The sequence below is a fragment of the Papio anubis genome, chromosome 8 (assembly GCF_008728515.1).
Source record: "Papio anubis isolate 15944 chromosome 8, Panubis1.0, whole genome shotgun sequence".
NCBI lineage: Eukaryota > Metazoa > Chordata > Mammalia > Primates > Cercopithecidae > Papio > Papio anubis.
In genome coordinates, this window is record NC_044983.1 from 29,461,893 (window position 1) to 29,479,167 (window position 17,275).

General features: G+C 42.3%; 1 pseudogene; it reads right to left on the bottom strand.

Moving 5' to 3' along the window:
- Positions 1 to 207: 207 nt before the first annotated feature.
- On the bottom strand, positions 208 to 1,284 carry LOC101015018 (annotated as a pseudogene).
- Between the last annotated feature and the right edge of the window lie 15,991 nt (positions 1,285 to 17,275).

Here is a 17,275-nt window from a genome sequence, read left to right on the forward strand (position 1 = left end):
AAATATAATGGATACTATTCCTGGTCATAAAACCAGATAAACCCCCCTACCCCGTTCAAAGGCAGCAATATCTAGTTTCCCTACATCTATTAAATGCGTGCTTTTGTGTTGAAAATCAGAATATGAAAAAAAGAAGTCAGCTTTTTCCCTTATGCACCGCTGAGAACAAGCATAATCCTCTAAATGTTTTCTTTTTTTCTTTTCTTTTTTTTTTTTAATTTCCTTACGGTGTTATTTCTTCAAGGCAACTGAGTGGGTGGAGAAAGAAAAGTGATAAGGAAAACATTTTCATCTTGTACATCTTCCTCCAGCCCCTAAAATTCTCATCTGATACTTTGTGACATGTGTAGTGGTGTCAGCATCTCTTCAAATCTAGCTCCCTTCACGTTGGACCTTCTCAGGTTGGCTTCTTGAAGATCACACCCAGAGAGATCACACTTCTCTAAGTTAGTTCCTGCCAGAGTTGCTCCTCTGAGGTTACAGTTCTTCAACTTTGCATTTTTTAAGGTAGCCACTCTCAGGTTAATTCCTGTCATCTGACTTCCCTTCATATCCACACCTTTCAGATTAGCACCTTCTAAATTGGCTTTAAGACCAGAAGGATCCTCAAAATTACAGTTTCAGGGATGCTCCTTCTGCATTAGAACAGAGCATCTTGACTCCCTGGAGATTTGCACAGTCAAGCACGGATCCAGAGAGATCAGCTCATTCAAGATTAGCACAGCAAAGAATGGCATGTGCAAGATTGCAGTGGCTTAAATTGGCCATTTTGAAGTTAATGTATCGAAGGTCCAAACGAGAAAGATCAGCACCACTGAAGTTCAAACCCTGGCATCGCAGTTCTGACTTGGTTGGAGTTGCTAGCAAAAATCGGACAAATTCCTTTCGGGATATTGGTGAATGATCCTCCAGTGGCTGAGAATTCTTTATTGCCACTTCTAGGTGTTCAATCAATGAGTAAATACCAAAAAATCTTGCTTCTTCTAACACACCCAATAAATTAATGCCATCATTTACAATGAGCTGTCCATGATGCAAGTAGTTCAAAATGGGTTCAAAGCACTCAGGACTTCGGTCAATTAAGAAAGCTCCTCTGTGATCTTGCTTATTTCCCCCAGACACCTCTGTCCTTAAACATATGGACCAGCATACTGTCAGGTTCTTTATTCACTAAAGTGCTCCATGTAGTTGTAAAGTACCGCTCTCCAACATTTAATGTCAGCCAGTCTGTGTGGAATCCTAACAATCCTTCAGGAGGCTTAGAATCTGTCTCCTGAAGAGAGTATTTCTTAGAGTATTTCCGTTCTTGGGGCTGCTGTTCAGAAACAGGGCCACCCGCCTCATTGTGCTGCCCCGCTGGGTCCTGAGTGAGCTGCCATCCTCCCACCTGGTCCTCCTCCCACCTTTTTCTCCTCCCACCCTTCCCCTCCCTCCACCCACTCGGATTCACCTCCCTTTGCCACCTTCCTGCCCTTGGAGACATATCACACACACGCCGGCTTTCTTATAATAATACCAAGATTAATGCGCTGAACAGAACATACATTGAAAGCATTGTGATTAACTGACTTGTAACAACTCCCTAATGGTTCTCTTATATTTTTGGGTTTATTATAAATAACAAAATGGCACCTCAAGTGGTTGAATCTCAACTACTTCAAGGTTTATTCTCGGGTCAGGTACTTTATCCTCAAGGTTTTATAAATATATTCCCTTCATTTATATTTCATTCATTCATTCATTCCCCCAGACATTTATTAAACAGTTTCTTTGTGCAAGGCTCTAAGATGGGTACAATATTGTCCATTGACTTTGCAGCTCACTGTCTAGCATGGGAGAAAAGTCTATTAGACAAATAATAGCAAGTAGAGTGTGCTAGCGGCTACCTTAGAGGTGTAGTAAAAGTGCGAAGAGTCATTGGAAAAAAAAATCTTTGTAGAGATATGAGTCTTGAAGTTGGAAAAAAGCAGAAGGGGGTACTCCAGGGAGAGAGATTATGATGGGCAAATGTGGAGGTATGACTGCATGTCATGATTAGGAACTGCAAGATTTATTCTGTCACAAAGATACATCCACACGTTGTTCATTGCAGCACTATTCATAATAGCAAAGACGTGGAATCAACCCCAATGCCCATCATTGATAGACTGGATAAAGAAAATGTGGTACATATCCACCATGAAATACTATGCAGCCATAAAAAGGAAAGAGATCATGTCCTTTGCAGGGACATGGATAGAGCTGGAAGCCATCATCCTCAGCAAACCCTTGCAGGAACAGAAAACCAAACACTGCATGTTCTTACTTGTAAGTGGGAGCTGAACAATGAGAACACATGGACACAGGGAAGGGAACAACACACACCAGGGCCTGTTGGAGGCTGGGGTGGGGGGAGGAAGAGCATTAGAAAAAGTAGCTAATGCATGGAGGGGTGTAATACCTAGGTGATGGGTTAATGGTGCAGCAAACCACCATGGCACACGTTTATGTAACAAACATGCACATCCTGCACATGTACCCTGGAACTTAAAAATTTAAAAAATGCAAGATTTTTTTACTCCAACCTCTAGACAACATGGGAAGATTTGTGTGCATGTGTGGATGAAGCACAGGGTTCAAAATTGGGAATGACAGTTGATAAGGGTAGAAAGGGGAGGCTGATGCTGGATCACCGGGACTGGGAATGCCATGCTGAGGACTTGACACTTGATCCTGTACTATGTAGGGAGCCATCCGTTGAACAGCTTACTAGAAAATGTGCTTCTTAGAAAATGTCACCCGAACAGCGGTATGAAGAGTGGATTAAGGGTGACAGGAATGGAGGCAGGATTAACAGTTTGGCATATTTAAAAAAAAAATCATTGATATTTAACCTCATTCCCAAATAACTTAAAATAGTTTATAAAAATAAAGAGCAAGAGAACAAAGCATTTTATGAAGAAATTGGGGGTAGGCAGGGAGAGAAAGAGGAATCTTGGGGTAAAATTATATGCTAAAATGCATGTCCCAGGCCAGGCGTGGTGGCTCAGGCCTATAATCCCAGCACTTTGAGAGGCCGAGGCAGACAGATCACTCGAGGTCAGGAGTTTGACACCAGCCTGGGCAACATGGTGAAACGTTGTCTCTGCTAAAATACAAAAAATTAGCCAGGCATGCTGGTGGGTGCCTATAGTCCCAGCTACTCTGGAGGCTGAGGCATGAGAATTGCTTGAACCTGGGAGGCGGAGGTGGCAGTGAGCCAAGATCATGCCACTGTGCTCCAGCCTGGGTGACAGAGCTAGATTCCTTCTCAAGGAAAATGCAAGTCCCCTTACTAAACATGAGTTTCCCATTCCTGATACTGAGATGTACAAAGAGAGCAGTGCATTGACTTAGTGAATAATGTCCTCAACAACATCTATGTGATACAGACTGATGGAGGCTCATGAACCCCATTTTTCCTTCCTGTGTTCACAGGAGGACTATATTTTCCAGTCTCTCTTTTGGTTAGGCCAGTGGGGCACGGGCTATTGGAATGTCATGGATGTGATGTAATCTACTTCACTCTTCCAGCTCTTCTTTCCCCTTTGCATAGATCTTGGAAGGCATCAGTTTTAAGTGGTGTGACCTTCAACACACTTTGGCTTTTTCATGAGCGAGAAATTAATCCTTATCTTGTTCAATCAGAGATTTTGGAGTTTATTACTGCAGCATACCTTCATCTCTCCTGATTAATAAAAGCCCTATTGTAAATCCATTTTAAAAATCAGCCAAACTGTTAATCGTGCCTCCAGTTCTTGCCGCCCTTTATCCACTCTTCACACTGCTGTCTGGGTATCTGTCTTTTGGAGAGTAGTGGGAAATTAATGTTTTGAATTTGGTAGCACTAACCTGGTCAGTGGCAGACAGGATTATTATAACACGGTCTCTGTGGAGATGCATTTTTCCCTCCATCATTCACTGGCAATAGCTCATCGGGCTGCTTCAAATTTTCTGGAAGCCGTGAAGCCATGACAAGTCTTGATTCTCTGCCGATGATTTTTGGTCAGTCTATGGTCATGATTATAATTCATTGCAAATGTAAAAGGGCATTCAGCAACCTCTGATTATATATCAATCTTTCTTTTTGTTGTTGTTGTTTCTTTGAAAGCACTTAAGATGCAATGAATTTTCTTCTTTTTTTTTTTTTCATGCCATAGACAATGCCTTTCTTTGTTGCACAGGCTGTAGTGTAGTGGTGTGAACACAGCTCACTGCAGTCTCAAATTCCTGGGCTCAAGGGATCCTCTCACCTCAGCCTCCTGAGTAACTGGGACTATAGGCACACACCACTGCACCTGGAAATATATACAGAGATATATATTTTTGGAAGACATGGGAGTCTTACTATGTTGCCCAGGCTGGTCTTAAACTCCTGGCCTCGAGATCCTCCCACAGCACTGGGATTACAGGAAGAAGCCACCATGCTTGGCCTGAAATTGCCTCTTTAACATCCACCATGATAGTCTCCCTTTGTTTCTTTCAGAAGTGTTGAGCACTGCCTCTTGCACAATTTTTGTCATGAGTCAAAACTGTTAGAACACAAAGTAGATGGAATAACGACACAGATAGCACTCTCATTGGCTCAGTGGTGCAATGTGGTGTGTGCTATTGCTCACTGGCTGAGAGTGGATGGTACCGTGAGTTGGGCCAACTCTTACTGCCTAAGAAGTTATCATAGCATGCAGAACGTTGGGAAAATACATGAATGGTATCCCAGAGTAAGTTGTTTATACATTTTTTTAGAAAAATATTTCAGAATCAGGTTTATAACAAATATGTGCTGATCAATAATTTGTTAAATGGATATTATAAAGACTTCTGTGTAGCTGCTTATTATAGCTTTCCAAGCAAGCGGTTGGCACAATGCCACTGCACAATTCAGTGTTTGTCGTTCTATGAGGATTAAAGATGATGTGGTCCTGGCATCTAGTTCTCTGATCGTCAGGAAATAATAATCTTTTTATCACCAAGCAATTACCCATGAAATCATGCTTTGATACTGAGCTTGTGATCAATATTCCAGGTGGCAGAATAGTGAGATTACACTCTAACAAATTGTCGATGGATGGTGTTCTAGGTTTCCAATTTGGGGAAGATACATAGATTTTATTAGATAGTTGCAGTGGGCATAGCCAGATGTCAAATTTAGAAAAGTTGTTTTCATGGATGAAGCACACTGTTTATTCTAGTTTGATGTAATTTTATTCTTTGTATTTATAACATTAAAAAATGCAGGTGTTTTTCCAATACAGAAACAAATGGGACCATGAGTTCCATGTTTCTATACAGTATAGTATGATCATGATATCCTTAGTCTTTCCAATATAAATGGGAAATAGAAGACATCTAAATTAAAGTAATATCAGCTTTTGATGAATCCTTCAAGGTAAAGTGATTGTATTAAATACTCCTCAGTAACCAAGTTGTCTCGCAATGTGGAATTTTTAGACATGGAACCAAAACCTCAGATTTTGTGTTGGAATAGGTGATCTTGAGTAACACCTTCTGATAGCAATATATAGCAGGGCCAAGTGTATATTATTGTCACCCCCGATCTGTGGCCTTAAACCCATACAATTCACCAGAGGGAATTCCTTTTTCTTTTTTTCCCATTAAAAAAAAAATACAAGTGTTTGTGCTGATGTTTTAATATCTGAAATAAAAAATCCTAAAAGCTAAACTTCTTGCTTATTTAAGTAAAAGAATCATCGGGACTCAAAGAGTTACTCTTTTTAGAAAATTGCCATCAACTACATTGTTCCTGTTAGAACTTAAAGAGGAAGGATTAGATTCTACCATTAAAAATTGTTGTTTGATAATTCTTAAGGAAGATTCTCTTTCTTTGGTGCTCTGTTATAATTATTTTTACATTTAAAAACAAAAAAGCTGAGAGTATGTAAATTAAAACATTTGGCAAGGCCCGACTGCTTTCCACCTTACCTTCTCTTTTTCACTCTTTTAGCTATTCTTTTTGCTATTTAACCCCATATTTCTAAATAATGCATAGACATCACTATTTCTTCTTCCTATCTTCCCACAAATTTTCACGATAGAAGGTAGGATTTCATACTTTTACACTTTCCCCCTGCCCCTCCACACATGTAACACCCTATTCTACCAATATTACTACATGTTTGATAAATCAATATTTGTCATGATGACCATGTAAATAGTATCCATTGCTTTGCCTTGCTGTACCTTGTAGTGTATTATAATTCCATTTACTTTTATTCAACTTTTTGCTTTCTATAGATTAAGTATACTATTTGTTTTACATTTTTAACCTTTCTATTTACCTATTTAATTTATTATTATTATTATTATTTTGAGGTGGAGTCTCGCTCTGTCACCCAGGAGTGCAGTGGCATGATCTTGGCTCACTGCAACTTCTGCCTCCCGGGTTCGAGAGATTCTCCTGCCTCAGCCTCCTGAATAGCTGGGATTACAGTCATCCACGAAAACCCCCAGCTAATTTTTGTATTTTTAGTAGAGAGGGGGTTTCACCATGTTGGCCAGGCTGGTCTTGAACTCCTGACCTCAAGTGATCTGTCCACCTCAGCCTCCTGAAGTGCTGGGATTACAGGTGTGAGCCACCATGCTTGGCCTTACCTACTTAATTTAGTCCCAAACTGTATCTGTTAAAATATAAATTTCCTCACAATACATTAAAATGTAGTGGGCCAGCCTGCCTGCCTGCCCTCCCTCCTTCCCGCGTACCCTCCCTTTTTCCTCTCTCCCTTCTCTCTCTTTTTTCATTTCCCCCACTGGTGACATTCATTCTGTAGCCCCAGATTCCCCTGCCCCAACCTGGATGAGTTCTCTCCAAGAAGATGTCTGAGTACTGGTTTTCCTTCTACTGTCACAGTGGAAATTTCCTTTGCCTCTTCCTGAATTGGATTCCATGCCTTCCCCTTTCTTGCTTTACTGCTATACTTGGTCAAGCACATCCCCCTGAAACTTTTTGTAAAAGGGTATATCACAGGTTAATTTGAGATTTTGCATGTTTGAACATATTTTCATTCTACTTTTACACTTGAATGAGTTTCAACTCTGGATTAGTCAGCTTGGGCTGCCTTAACAGAATACCACAGACTGGGTGTTTTAAACAACAGACATTTATTTATTTTCTCACAGTTCTGGAGGCTGGAAGTCCAAGGTCAAAGTTCCAGCTGATTCTGTTTCTGGTGAGGGCTCTCTTACTGTCTTGCAGATGGCTGCCTTCTTGCTGTGTCCTCACATAGCCTTTCTTCCATGAGTGGACACAGGGACACAGATAGCAAGAGTGAGCTCTCTGGTGTCTCTTCTTAGAAGTACACTAATCCTGTCACATCAGTGCTCTATCTAAATGACCTCATTTAACCTCAATTACTTTCTTAGAGGCTGCATCCCCAAACATAGCCACACTGGGGGCTAGGGATGAGAATTATTTTTTCCTTAAAATTTTGAAGACAAGTTTCCATTACCTTCTAGCATTCAGTGATTTTGAGAAGTCTGAGACCATCCTCATTACTGATCCTGTGTACAGAACTGTTTTGTCCTTCTGGAGGCTTTTAAGATCTTCTCTTTACCCCAGGCTTCTGAAATTTCATGATGATGTGCTTTAGTGTATGTTTTCCTAAAAAATTCATGGTGTCGATGAAAAATTGTGGATATTTTAAATTGAGAAATTCATGCTCTTTAATCTGAAAAAATACTTCTAGATAATTTTTTCTATTTCCTTTTTTACAAAGAATTTCTATTTTTCTGATTTAGATCTCCTGATTGATCCTTTCGTTTTTTTACTAAATTGTATTTTCCACATTTAATTTCTTTGTCTTTTTTATTCCCTGTCTGTCTATTGAATGTTGGTATCTATATCTATCTATAAATAGATACAGCCCTGAGGCTAGATAGTAAAGGTATACTGTTCTTTCTACTATATGAAGGCAACTACCTCTGATTATATTGCTAATAAGGATGGAAAAAATTGCTAAGTGCACGCTAATTTCCAGGAGCTGTGTAACTTTTCTCTAGTGAAGATACCACATTTGGATTGCAGCAGTGGTTTGCGTCACCATCTGCTGCTGTTTGTGACAGTCTGTAGTCATCTTTGTGCCCTTGCTGGCTTTGGCATTGGGAAAACAGATGCATTTAATGGTGTTGTGTTGAAAATTATCACCCTGGGTGTCTAAAGTAGTCAAGTTCACAGAAACAAAGTAGAATGGTGGTTTCCAGGGACTGGGAAAAGGGGGAAATAGGGAGTTGTTGTTTATGGGTATAGACTTTGAGTTTTGCAAGATGAAAATGTTCTGGAGATCTGTCACACAATGTGAATCTACATAACATGACTTAACTGTGCTTAAAATTGGGTAAGATGGTAAATTATGGTATGTGTTTTTTGTAATTTTTTTAAAAGCAAAACAACAATGAAATAATTATCACTGTATTTCTCAAATATTTGATGGCAGCAATTATTGCTGCAATTATGGGTTTGTAGCATTGTGTTTGGTTTATTATCTCAGTAAAGGCTGAAGCAGTTCCAGAAGTTTCCATCTGCCCTTCCTACCAAAATAGCCCTCACTTTGTGGACCAGAGGAGCAAAGTAGGGAGTCTACCAATTGCTAAATATATCTATTCCCAGTCTACATTCTGGGGTTAGGGAAATGACCGTAGATAGAATGGGTCTCTGGTCTTCACAGCCAGTATCTAACAACGCAGAAGGTCAGGTATTTCACTCTCCGCAATATCCAGATATTCTCTTAAATGGCAGTAGGACCCTCTGGGAAAGCCCTGGGGGATGATTTAGGGTGAACCTCTGTGGCTGCATTGCAGGATCCTTCCTCAAAGTTCTTGCTCAGTCAAAGAGTTTTGGGTGTATATACTATGTATTTGTTTTTTAGAGTCAGGGTCTCCCTCTCTTGCCCAGGCTGGAGTGCAGTGATGTAATCAAAGCTCACTGCAGCCTCAAACTCCTGGGCCCAACTGATCCTCCTGCCCCTCGGCCTCCCAAAACACAGAGATTACAAGTGTGAGCCATTGGGCCAGCCAGGTGAACTTGCTTAGGTGTGGAAACTGGTTAAGAGGCCGTCAATTCCTTTCTGCAGCAGCTAGAGTGAGGTTTCTGCCCAGCAGACCTGGAATTTTTCCATTTATAATTACCAAGCAGCGTCCTTGTAGTCTGTCCACCCCTTTCGTTGACAGGGATTCCACGATCTATTAGACAACCCCAGAATCCTGCGAGTCTAAATCCTCCGATAACAACTTAGTTCTTGTGGCTTTAGTGATCATTGTGCCCCCCTCGCCTGTGGTGGTCAGGGTTGCCGCCTGTCCTCCAGTACACTGGGGTCCCATTTTCTCCACCAAAGCCAGGGAGCATTGGTTCTTCTGCAGCGTTTCCCTCTATCATCATCGGCTTATGGAGAAGAGCTGCTGCAGACCTTTAAAAGATGCTGATTACTGCCTTTCCCACCAACAAATGTCTTCCCCTCTCATCAATGAATTACTTAATTTCCTAATGTCTTGGTGAAGGCAGTGTCCTCAGGTCCTTCTAGTGGGTAAGGGTAGGAGGGGCTATGTAGGTTGCTCATAGTAGATCTGTTTCAACATCTCCACCTCGCTGAGATTTTGGATTCCTTCTTCTACAGTAAACCAGAGGATTTTTAGCATGTTAACCTCACTGACTGCTTCTCACTGTTGAGTCCAGGCTTCAGTTAACCAATCCAGTAGATTGGTAACAGTACTCCCTGGCGCTGAAGCCAGTTTATTCAATTCTAATTCTGGGTTACACGTACCCATACCAATACATGCAGTCCGACCAGCTTTATATATTTCAGTTTTTTGGTGCCATGCCCTTCAAATCACTCCCATACGTACCCTTCAGAATCCTGTAGGAGACATTGCACTTCTTTGTCTTGTCTCTGTTAGGATCAAACTCTCATCACGAACTTGAAGACAAGAATGGTTGAGGGTCTGGCCAGGTCCTGAGCATAAGAAACATTCATTTTTGAAGCAACTACCCCTGGTACTATCATTGAATTTTTTTTTTTCTCTCCCAGGAAAAAGGCAGCGAAACTCAGAGTGGGGAGGGATTGATTCCACTTTTAAGAAAGTTTCAAAAAGATCTGGGAGTTCAAAGCACTCAATCTCATTTCTGATTGCTCAGACGACCTCCTCCCTATCTCAGGCCCCCCCTCCTTCATCACCAGCCAATACCCTTATCTTGGTGAACAGACATTATAGTGCTAAGCACTTAGTGGGTTTTTCAACTCTACATCTCCTAAAAATAGGCTTGTTCTCAGGCCTCAGCTATTCATTCTGTTACAGGGTAAGACAAAGGACTCTTAACCAACATCCATCCATCCATCCCTCCCTTCCTCCCTTCCTCCTTTCCTTCCTTCCTCCCTCCGTTCGTTCGTTCCTTCCTTCCTTCCTTCCTTCCTTCCTTCCTTCCTTCCTTCCTTCTGAGACAGTCTTGCTCTGTCACCCAGGCTGGAGTTCAGTGGTACAATCATGGCTCACTGCAGCCTCAAATTCTTGGGCTCAAACAATCCTCCCGCTTCAGCCTCCTGAATAGCTGGGACCACAGGTGTGCACCACCACACCTGACTAATTAAAAACATTTTTATTTTTATTTTTTTGTAGAGCCAGGGTCTATGTTGCCTAGGCTGGTTTTGAACTCCTGGGATCAAGTGAACGTCCTGCCTTCCCAAGGTGTTGGGATTACAGGTGTGAGTCACCGTGCCTGGCCTGGTTATCTGTTTGTTTTGAGTTGAGTGATTACCAACTCCAGCTTCTTCTTTCCCCTAGATATCCTCTCTAGGGAAATCAGAAAAAGCCAGCTGGCCCCCATAATCTTTATAATGAGCCCTACATGTTTTATAAGTACTATTGTTGCCATAGCAATGATATATCCCAGACAGTTTATTTTTCAGCAACTTGCCTCCTGCCTGCAGTTCATCCCATCCCTACCTGTGATAATCTGAGTAATGGTGATGACAACACATGCCATGGGTTACTAGAACCCCACTTCCTTTTAACTAGGAGGTTAACAAGGAGGTTATTTGCAAGCTTCTCAAATCTGTATGATAAGCTCAACCCAGAATCCCGTTTTGAAAGTCTTTTTCCTGGTTTCACTCCAGGCAACAATAACTCTATCAGTCAGGGTCCTGTCAAGAGATAAATGGCATGTCCAAACTAGTTATTTGGAAGAGGATTTAATAGGGGACGATGTCTAGAGGTGCAGGTAAGGTTTGAGGAAGCTAGCTGATGCTAATATGGGACTGCGGGTTAGTAACTGTGGGGAGTTGACAGTACCAGCTAGAAAAGGCAAGGGGAGGATGGTCCTGGATCTGGAGAGGGAAGCTCTGGGCAGACACCTGCCTGTCAAAGACTGGCCTTTGGGAGGAGGAGGAAGCTACTCAAAGGAGGGAGCAGGGAAAATAAACCCTCTGACCTTTCTCATTTTTGTTTTTTCCTCTCTTTTCCTTCCTTCCTTTCTGCCTCCCCTCCCTTTTTTCTTTCTCTTTCTTTCTTTTCTTTTCCCTTCCTTCCTTCCTTCCTTCCTTCCTTCCTTCCTTCCTTCCTTCCTTCCTTCCTTCCTTCCTTCCTTCCTTCCTTCCTTCCTTTGTCCATCTTTCTTTTTTACATTTTATTTAATTTTACTTTAAGTTCTGGGATACATGTGCTGAATATGCAGGCTTGTTACATAAGTATACATGTGCCATGGTGGTTTGCTGCACCTATCAACCCATCATCTAGGTTTTAAGCCCCACATGCATTAGGTATTTATCCTAATGCTCTCCCTCCCCTTGCCCTCCATCCCCTGACAGGCCCCTGTATGTGATGTTCCCCTCCCTGTGTCCATGTGTTTTCATAGTTTAACTCCCACTTATGAGTGAGAACATGTGACAAACCCCTTAACTTTATTCCTCTCCCCTGTTACTCCCCAGTGCCTTCCATTGGTCACGTCCTCTCACAAGCCAGAAGGCAAAGGATCCCATTGATGTTGTCTCACGGGGGTCAATCTCCTGAGCTCAATTGGTATGGGGAAAGATTGAGAGTAAATATAATAGAACAAGTGGAAGAAAACCAGCCTAGACCCTAACTGCAACATGGTGTCAAGTGCTGGCCTGCCTGGTAGAAATCAGTGTCAAATTTCTTCCAGATTTATGATAAGTGGTTTGACCCTTGAACGACACAAGCTTGACCTGTGAGGGTCCACTCCTGCTTGAGTTTCCTTCTGCCTCTGTCACCCGGAGACAGCAAAACCAACCCCTCTTCCTGTTCCTCTTCTGCATACTCAGTGTGAAGACGATGAGGATGAAGACCTTTAGGATGATTACTTCCACTTAATGAATACTAATACATGTTCTCTTTCTCAGGATTTTCTTAGTAACATTTTCTTTTTTCTAGCTTGCTTTATTGTAAGAACATGGTATATAATACATACAACATACAAAATATGTTAATGGACTGTTCGTGTTATTGGCAAGGCTTCTAGTAAGACTACTAGTAGTTAGGTTTTTGGAGAGTCAAAAATTACATGTGGATTTTTGACTGCAAGTGCAGTGGCTCATGCCTGTAGTCTCAGCACTTTGGGAGGCAGACGATCACTTGAGCCTGGGAGTTCGAGGCCAGCCTGGGCAACATAGGGAGACCCTGTCTCTACAAAAATAAAACAAAACAAACCTCAACAACCCTCCCCCACCAAAAGATATCCAGATAGCAATGTAGAAGAGACTGCCTTTGGAAACAGGAGAGAGAACTGGGAATTCAGGAGTGAGTTCCAGGCTAGAGAAGTGGATTGGGATTGGAGCTGTTCTTGTGAAGTGTATAGAGGTGGAAGTTAGGTGATTTTTTTTTCTTCCCCAGAAATGTCCTAGCAATAGAGCAAACTAGAAAATCCCTATATCTCAGGTGAGAGGAGCTACTGTTCTGCTTCTGCTCAGGAGCCAAAAGCAGGAGGGAAAGGGCACTTTGTGGGGATACGAGGGGCATACTTTGGTCACCGTTTGATCTTAGGCTATTCCAGATAGTGCTGTTTCCAGGGGTCCTGAGCTGCCTCCCACGGTGGCTACAGCAGAGGCTGATTCACTTGTGTGACAGCCCAGTGTAGAGGCTGGGAGTGCTGCCTCCCTCCTAGGGCTGTAATTAGCAGAGGCTTTCTTGCCTTTTGTCATGATAAATGGTGCCTGCCAGGGCTTTCCTTGTGCTTAATCTATGAGAAAATGAGTGACTCACTCCTTTCTAGAGACCCTTTAAAAGCTAAGCTTCTCAAGCTTTTCTTTTACACTGAGGTCAGTCTTGCCAGTTGCCAGGCTGGAGTGCAGTGGTGCGATCTCGGCTCACTACAAACTCTGCCTCCCGGCCTGGGGCCATTCTCTGCAACCTCGGGAGTAGCTGGGACTACAGGCGCCACCACTATACCTGGCTAATTTTTTTGTATTTTTTAGTAGAGACGAGGTTTCACCGTGTTAGCCAGGATGGTCTTGATCTGACCTTGTGATCCTTCCGCCTCGGCCTCCCAAGTGCTGGGATTACAGGTGTGAGCCACCGCGCCCGGCCCAATCAAACTTTTTAAAGCAGATTCCAGGGGAACCCCTCAGGCTCCATCTGAAAGTCATCTTTATTTCTGAACGACTCACTGTCTTTCAAACAAGTACCCACTTCTTGGGGAGAAGCAGGCTTCTGCCTTTTAATGCTTGTTTCTTGGGGTTCTTTGTGGATGTCTCCTATTTTCCAGGGTGTTTATGTAGCATAGACTAATGTTCTCTCAGAGAGTAGTAAGTCACCAACCTCCACGTCTTTGAAATCCACCGATTGTTCAATAGCTTGTATGTATCAGTCCAAACTCAAAACTCTCTCCTGGTAAGGTCATGAGGAAAGCAATGAGAAGAGAATCTGTCTGCAGAACAAACGTGCATTTTGGCACCTGCTGAGGGTCACCAGAAGGTTCACTTCCCAAGAGCGTTGGAACTTACATTTCTTGGATGGACACTTTGGTCTCGGAACTGATGACTGGAAAAGTCTTCAGCAGATGTGACACTGCCCGGGCCATCTGCTGTAAGGTTTAACATGCCATGCCTTACAAAGCCAGAACCTGTGATCTCGAGCAACACACGGTTCGAGGTCACCTTCAGCTACCCCTGCTTGTTGCTTCAGAACAGCAGTTGTGTTACAGGAAAGGGGACCTGATCCAGACCCCAAGAGGGGGTTCTTGGATCTCACACAAGAAAGAATTCAAGGTGAGTCTGCAGTGCAAAGTAAAAGCAAGTTTATTAAGGAAGTAAGGTGATGAAAGGACAGCTACTCCATAGACGGAGTAGGACGTTCCTGAAAGTAAGAGGAGGGACGCGTCCACCTTAGGTACAATACTCGTATATATGGGGAGATGTGTTCTGATGCAAGGGTGATGTGATAAAGGATTAATTTTCTTAATTGCTGTATTGTATAAGAATCAATATTATTATCTTTAAAGCAAAATTAGGAATGCCTTTGTTCTCCAGATATCGAAATATCTGGACACTCCCAAGTCTGGGTCTGTTTTAGTAAACATTATACATTTGTTCCCTTAATCATAAACATCTAGAGACTAGGAATACCTGATTTTCTGGGAACGCAGCCCAGCAAATCTCAGTCTCATTTTCCCAGTCCTCACTCAAAATGGAGTCGCTCTGGTTCAAATGCCTCTGACAGTTGCAGCAGTGAAAACAGTAGCTTTATTCCTTCTGACAGTGCTCTAAAATATCTTTATTTTTATTTTTTTACTATTTTTTGAAGTAGGGTCTTACTCTGTTGTCAAGGCTGGGGTACAGCGACACAACCATGGCTCACTCAGCCTTGACCTCCTGGGCTCAAAGTGATCCTCTCACTTTAGCCTCCCAAGCAGCTGGGACTACAGGCATGTGCCACCACACCTGGCTAGTTTTTGTATATTCTATAGATACGGGGTTTTGCCATGCTGCCCAGGCTAGTCTTGAACTCTTCAGCTCAAGCAATTTGATCGCCTTAGCCCCACAAAGTGCCGGTATTACAGGTGTGAGTCACTGCACCTGGCCTAAAAAAGCTTTAAATAACATTTACTATTAAAAGTTTTAAACTGGGCAAACGTCTTAAGAAGCTTCTTTTTAAGAGGCCATAGAAAGAAGTGAGGATGGGTGATCCAGAACTTTGCTTTACATTTTTATTTTTATTTCTTTTAGCCTTTTGCAGCGACAAGGTGGGAACTATCTTTCAGGTCTTTCTTAGTTTCCTTGAGGCTCAGAATGGTGGGTGTTTCTGCTGGTGGAGTGTTGCTATGATGAAGCTCTCCAGGGGAAGTTCCTGTTGTGTCTTTAGTTGCAAAAAGTAGAGTTACCTATAGTTTCTTTCTTTCTTTTCTTTTCTTTTCTTTTTTTTTTTTTTTTTTTGAGACAGGGTCTTGCTCTGTTGCCCAGGCTGGAGTGCAGTGGTGTGATCCTAACTCATTGCATCCTTGAACTTCTTAGGTCAAGTGATCCTCCTGCTGTAGCCTCCTCAGTAGCTGGGATTACAGTTGGACGCCACCACACCTAGCTAATTAAAAAGTTTTTCTTTGTGGAAACAAGGTCTTGCTATGTTGCCCAGGCTGGTCTGGAACTCCTGGCCTCAAGCGATCCTGCTGCTTTGGCCTTCCTATATTTTCTTACACTTAAAATCCGAAAACATTTTCTCTGAGATGACTGCCAGCAGTGGAGGATAAGAATGAATTTTCTTTTGTTGTCAGAGGTCCTAGTTCATGATTAGTTCTTATTTTTTAGTTGATACAAGCAGGTTTCACTTTAAAATAACATCTTAGCAAATAAAGATAGCAATTTATCAATGGTATAAATTTAGGGGCATCATTGTATCACAAATTATAGGTGTTTGCTTTTAAAAAAAACCTTGTGAGACTACCTAAAATGATTTCATCATTTGAAACTTGATTTACATGCATGCAGATATAACTAACATATGGCTTAAGAGTTACTTCTTGTCTGCTACTCATTTTGTAAAAAGATAAGGTGTGTACTTACAAGCCAAAAGAAAAGAAATGGCTGGACGTGGTGGCTCATACCTGTAGTTCCAGCACTTCGGGAAGCTGAGAAGGGTGGGTCACGTGAGCCCAGGCATTTGAGACCAGCCTGGACAATGTAGTGAATCCCTGTAGTTAGGCATGGTGGCATGTACCTGTACTCGAAGCTAGTTTGGGGTATAAGTGGGAAGATTCCGTAAGGACAGGAGTTCAAGGCTGTGGTGAGCTATGATGGCGCCACTGCGTTCAAGCCTGAGGGACTTATTTTTTTTTTTTTTAAAAGGTGGTCAGACTACTTATGATTGTAAGAGCATCAGTGTTTAAATATTAACTTCATTGTTTTATACCTAATCCTATAATACCTAAAATGCAAGTTTTGTGTTAACTAGTTAATAAGTTATAAAGGAGGTTACTTTTCCTGGGCTCCTCAGCCAAGAATAGTTCAAACCGTGGTATTAATTTCATAAGCAGGCTTAAAGATCCTACCTCTAGCATGTGATTGGCTTACTAGGAAGTGAGTGAAGTCAAGTCCTGAGTGTTTTGCACTGATGTGCAATGGTTGAGGGAGTTGCCTGTGAGTGACTGGCAGAGGCCCATGGATATTTCTGTGTTACTCATGGAAAAAATATAAGGAACTCAGCTGTATGAAGGTACCAGGAGGAATCAAGATCATAATTGTCTTTTCATACCAGATGGCAGTCACGTCTTTGCAACTGGATGGGATGTGAGGAAGGAGTTGAGGTGGTGGATGGATGTGCGATTGGGTAAGAGTTGGTGTAGGATTATTTCTGTGTGTGTTCTGGTTATTTGCACATGGTTGTGTGACCTTTGAGACAGTCTTGCTCTGTCACCCAGGCTGGAGTGCAGTGGCGAGATCTTAGCTCACTGCAACCTCCGCCTCCTGGCATCAAGTGATTTTCCCGCCTCAGCCTCCTAAGTAGCTGGGATTACAGGTGATGGCCACCACGCCTGACTAATTTTTGTATTTTTAGTAGAGATGGGGTTTCACCATGTTGGTCAGGCTGGTCTCGAACTCCTAACCTCATGATCTGCCTGCTTCAGCCTCCCAAAGTGCTGGGATTACAGGTGTGAGCCACTGTGTCCAGCCCGGTTGTGTGACTTTTTATGTTTAGAGGGTTTATTGCTTTGAGGGGCTCTTAGAGTGTTGTATTTAGCATTTTCCCTTTCCCCGTCTCACAGTAAAAGCCTCCATATGAAGATTCTCATTGAACAGGTATCTCTTCC